Source organism: Hoplias malabaricus, chromosome 5 (assembly GCF_029633855.1).
Source record: "Hoplias malabaricus isolate fHopMal1 chromosome 5, fHopMal1.hap1, whole genome shotgun sequence".
Classification (NCBI taxonomy): domain Eukaryota; kingdom Metazoa; phylum Chordata; class Actinopteri; order Characiformes; family Erythrinidae; genus Hoplias; species Hoplias malabaricus.
Window position 1 is genome coordinate 4,088,484 of NC_089804.1, and position 6,127 is coordinate 4,094,610.

Sequence of the window (6,127 nt, forward strand, 5' to 3'; positions counted from 1 at the left end):
CTTGTCATGTATTACTAGTTTCATTGCCACATTAGCTTATATGCTGCTTAATGGCTATGATGTTAAAATGTATAGAAACTGTCACATAAGAATAAATACCACATTAAAAAGACCTTATATTTTGCAGAACACCTTGAAAAATTCCACCTTAAAAAAACAGCCATTATATTTAGGCTTCCACATTAAGTAGATGACTTTGGCAAATAAATGGTCACCTTATAAAGACCCTACCATTTTAAAAAAGACTTTCATTAGACTACTTTGTTCAATAAACTGCTGCTGGAATTTTAAATTCCACCTTAAGAATCCAGCCACATTTATCCGTGACTTCCTTAAGTCAGTGGTATATGCTGTTATTCCTATGTATTAGGCTCTGTGTATATTGTGTATGAGTGTCTGTGTGAGAGTGGCAGTTAAAGGTCAGTGTTCCGGAAAGTTCTGCCATAGGTGTCCTAGGAGAGAACCATGTCCTATTTGAACAAGCACTGTACCGTACCCCACATTGAAAAACTAATCGCACTGTATGAAATAACCATTTAGCAATGGAATTGGTGCAGGAACTGTGTAGACTGAGCAAGAATTGTTGATGTTATGGCAGGGTAAAAGCACACAAACAATAAAACTAGAGGTCTGCATTTCCAGGAGGAAACGCGAGATGTTGCACCGCCGAAACCCCCGTCCCCCGATCCGCGTCCCACAGCAGTTTACATTGGACTCTATGGAGCTCCGTAGGCCATGAATGGAAAACGACACATTTTGAATTCCACCTTTAACCCTTGTGTTGTCTTGCAGGTCAAAAGTGACCCACTACCATGTTTAGCTGTTGAAAAAATATCTTAAACTATCTTTTTCCAACTTGAAATTTTATGACTTTTCCTAAAGAGACCCCTTCATTAGAAAAAATGATACTTTGTTTTTGTTTATGTTTCCATGTGAGCTGTACACCACTAGGGTTCAAAGATTGTCTTATGGGTCATTTTTGACCCGTGAATTATAAAAGCATTTAAACACCAGAAAAAAGTTCAAAGGCCCCACACAAACTCTCTCTAATACACACACACACACACACATAAAATAAACTCCGGCCTAATAACACGTGATCAGTTCTTAGGTCGGAGTTTCTTTGATGGGACCCTGAATCAAAGTACCCCAGTTGGTTGCTTGCTGAAGCCATGAATAGACATTTCAGTGCCCAGCAGGTCCTGGATGAGATATTTTCAGGAGCTCTGGAGGAACAAGAGGATGAAGATGTATCTGAAGAGGAAGATGGGGAGGAATGCAACCCAGAGGATGATGCATCTTCAGATGAAGAGGAAATCCCTCACGCTGACAGAGAGACTTTTTTGTCAAAGGACGGCAAAATTGCATGGTCCTCATGAAATTCAGACAGCAACCAGGGAAGAACAGCAGCATCAAACATCATAAGGATGACTCCAGGGCCAACAAGGTATTCGGCTGCCCATGTCCAGGACATTTTATCCACCTTTCTCCTGTTCATCACACCAGCCATCGAAAAAATCATCCTGGAAAACACAAATTTGGAGGGTTTCCGGAAATATGGAGAAAACTGGAAAAAAATGGATGAGATTGACCTGCAGGGCTAAAAAGGGCTTTTGATGGCAGGAGATCAACCCAACCTGGATGTCAGGGAAGAAAAACAAGAGAAGGATGTTCCTTGAGCAGTTGGGAAATGCTCTTGTCACCCCGTGTATTGAGAGAAGGGAGCGCCTGCCCCGCACAGAAGCCTCTGCAGCCATTGTGGAAGCTGTTCAGGGAGTAGCATCTTGTCCTGATCCACCTGAGTCTGCAGCTGGGTCACTCAAAGAAAAAGGTGCCAGTTCTGCCCCTGGAAGAAGGACTGCAAGACAAAAGCTGTATGCTGCACATGTGAGAAATACATCTGCAAAGCCCATTCTCATGTTCGCACATACTGTCCTACATGTGCTAAATAGAGTTTATGTTGAATATTGTTCACAAAATCAAGCAACATTTTGCTGTTTTGTTAGTGTTATGAGAGAAATATTTTTATAATTCACTTCCTAAAAAATATAAAATAAAAACTGTTGACAAAAAAGTTCCAGATTGTTGACTGTCTTTTCCCTTTCAATATAATTAATTCAGAAGTAATAACTTCACATTTATATTATAGCAATAATAAACCTCTACTGTGTAAAAGAAAACTGTTGTGACAGTGTAATCTTTTTCACTGGTGATCTTCTTGTATTGTGTAATAAGCTTTGGTAGGGCGGGTCATTTTTGACCCATAGGACAAGGGGAGTAAACAGAATGTTAAGATCGCACAAGGGTTAAAAACAATTCCACCTTAAGAAACCCAGAATTGTATTGAGATGTCCACATCGTAGGCCAAAAGAGTCTTAAAAGCAAAAAAAGAGGGCCCATAAATTTTAAATACCACCTTAAGAAAAATTTCACCTTAAGAAAGCCACAATTGTATTGAGACATCTACCTTTAAAAATGACCACTCGAAATAAAGGTTAAAATGTAGAAAGGACAGCCAGTATATTTTGAAGGCGTATTCTAAAAAATTCCACCTTAAAAAACCCTGGATAATTAAGACGTCAACTTTAAAAAAGACCTTTAAAGTGTTAGAGACTGCGTGTGTATTTCTGTGTCCCTCACACCTCTCCCCCTCAGTCTCTGCATTCAATGAATTTCGACCCAGGGGGGACCCTCCAAAAAACCTCAAATATCTCAAAAACTTTTCCTGGTCCAAAAATTAACGAAACATACCGTAGCGACAAGGAGAGTCTGGCGCTCGAGATGGTGTAAAAAATTTTGCACTTTGAGCGAGAATTTATGGTGTAATGACGAGTTAAAAACAGGCAAAGTTTTGAAAATCTGCGTGCCGACCCGCTCTTAAAATACATTGAGCTCTAGGGGAGGAAAACCCTCCCAAGTGTCAAAAAAGAAATTCATAACTCAAAAACGGTATTCTCAAACGGTCTGAAATTTACAAGTCTGAGTAAGTAAGGGGAAATTACTCTAGCATTTAAAATTTAAATGAAGTCTGTAGGTGAAACTATAAGGAAGTTATGGTGAAATGTTCGGCAGAAAATTGAAAAAGAAAAAAAATAATTTCAATGGGAGCGTACCCACCCTCCGAACAAATGCTTATAGGTCGGAAAGACTTCCCCACACCGCTTAACCGTATATACCGTTGCGACAAGGAGAGTGGGAGGATCGATGTGGTATAAAAATATGCAGATTAAGTGAGAATTGAACATGTTATGACGAGTTAAAAACAGGAGAAAATTTAGAATCCACACTCTGAGCCGCTCTAAAAATACATTGAACTCTATGGGAGCCGAAACCGTCCCTAGTGCCGAAAAAAAAATCATAACTCAAAAACCGTATTTTCAATAATGTTCAAATTTACAGGTGCTAGAAAGGACAAGTTTCTCTACCATTTAATTTTGAAGGAGGGATAGAAAGAGAAGGATGAGTGCAAGAGTTCCGAAAATGGACGTGATGGGACCCGGTACGCCCAGGTCCGACGGTCTGAAATCCCGTGTCCGTAGCTTGAAAAATGACAGAGTTAGAGCGCTTTGAAAATTAATTATATTGAAATGACTGGGGAAAAACGGAGCAAAAAACGAGTGTAGCGGACGAACGAGTGCGGGTATCGGAAAGCTGTATACAAGCCCACATCTTCACTATAGGATTACACGATTTCCAGGTGGAACGAGACGATAGCTCGAAAACTGCGGGACTAGTTAAGCAGACAAGGAAACATGGAATAATTAAAAAAAAAAAAAAATTGGATAACAATATATTGCGCGCTGCTGCTTAAAACATAATTACATGGTTAACACATCATATAGAGTGAAGCAAAAATTGTATGTTAACAACAGCTACAAAAATAATGCACACTACAGAATTAAGCAAAGACAATATGTTATCGGCAACTACAAAAATAACCCTCATTACAGAGAGTAACATACACATTGCGCTACCAATTCCTACAAAAATAACCCAGAATACAGAGAGAATAAGAGACAGTATGTAACCAATATTTGCAAAAATAACTTGGACTACAGAAAGAAGAAGAAACTACGTTACAAACAGCTACAAAAATAACCCTCGTTACAGAGAGAAACACAGACAGCGTGCTACCAATTCCTACAAAAATAACCCAGAATACAGAGAGAAGAAGAGACAGTATGTTACCAACATTTACAAAAATAACTTGGACAACAGAGAGAAGAAGAAACAGTACGTTACAAACAGTTACAAAAATGACCCTCATTACAGAGAGAAACAGAGACAGTACGTTACAGACAGCTACAAAAATAACCCTCATTACAGAGAGAAACAGAGACAGTACATTACAAACAGCTACAAAAATAACCCTCCTTACAGAGAGAAACAGAGACAGTATGTTACAGACAGCTACAAAAATGACCCTCATTACAGAGAGAAACAGAGACAGTACGTTACAGTCAGCTACAAAAATAACCCTCATTACAGAGAGAAACAGAGACAGTATGTTACAGAGTATGCTACAAAGGCCATTATCAGTTCCAGACAGTATCCATGCACAAAGTCCTTTCTGCTTTAAATAAACTAAAAGAAATCCATTCAGAATACAAAGACATTGAGGTAAACAATGTGGAGTCCAATGAACTATTTGATGATTTCCCAGACCCTATAAATGATGATAATAATGAAAGCGTTCCAATGGATGTTGAACACAACACAGGTAGTGAAGACATGCCACAGCAGAATCCTGAATGTGATCAACATGATTCAGATAATGATTATGTAAACTCTGAACAGCAGACAGGCCTCGTCTTAGATACATGTCTTCAGCCACCAGATCTCGGTCAGCATTTGTTGTCATTTAACGATGGGGTGTTTTGTATCGCTCCTGCTGAGAGAAATATTCCAGTGAGCATATTCAAAGTTCCTAAACTGGAAGCAATGGCTTTTCCTGTCCAGTTTCCTACTGGTGAAAATACATTTGATGAACCTGACAGACACACAGTTCTCTCACCCAGCAGATATTTCAACGCTAGACTCTTTTCTGCTGATTATTGCTTTGCAAAGGACACAAACTACATTTTCTTTGCCCAGTTTGTGACTGAAATGCATTTAGCCTCTTCAAGTATGTCCATTCAGCTGCAAAAATCAAAATCCATGACACGTGATGGACGCAGAATCAACAGTGCACTGTTACAGGACAAAGTGAATCATTCGTAATAACGAGGGCACCAGATTCATGCAGCCCCTGAGAGGAACTCCTGCTTACTGGGAAAAAACTCTGAGAGATCTGTTTGCCATGCTCAGACGGCTGGGTACCCCCACCTTCTTCTGTACATTCAGTGCTGCTGAGATGAGATGGCCTGAAGTAATCACAGCAATTAAAGCATAGCAAGGTGAAACTGTGGACTTCTCAGCCCTGGACTGGTGAGAGAAAGGTGAGATACTGCGAAATAATCCTGTGACAGCTATGCGCATGTTTGAGAAACGTGTAGAAGCTCTCATGAACTTCATTCAGTCTCCTGCACAGCCCATTGGTGAGATCATCGACTACTTCTACCGTGTGGAATTCCAACAACGAGGCTCTCCACACATTCACTGTTTATTCTGGGTGAAAAATGCTCCAGAATTTGAAAATGACCTAGACCAAGATGTATGTGATTTTATTGACAGATATATCTCATGCAAACTGCCAAACCCAAACACAGACCCTGAACTGCACACAATAGTGACAGAAGTGCAAACACACAGCAGGAACCACTCTAAATCATGTAGAAAGAACAATAAACACTGTAGGTTTGGATTTCCTAAACCCCCCATGGCAAAAACAATAATCACACGACCCAGACCACCCCCTGACTCAGATGAGGAAGGTGCAGAAAATGATGAAACTGTGACACAAGCAAAATCAAAACTTCAAGCCCTGTGGGATCTGTTGAATGATAGGATGCAGAACTTTGAAAGCATCACACAACTGCTTGAAACAGTGGGTATGACATACCAGTATTATAAACTCGACCACATCGAGTCTGATTTTAATGGAACGTGAGCCAAAAGACTGCTGGGTGAATGGCTACAATCCACTGCTTCTAAGAGCCTGGAACGCCAACATGGATATACAGTTCAT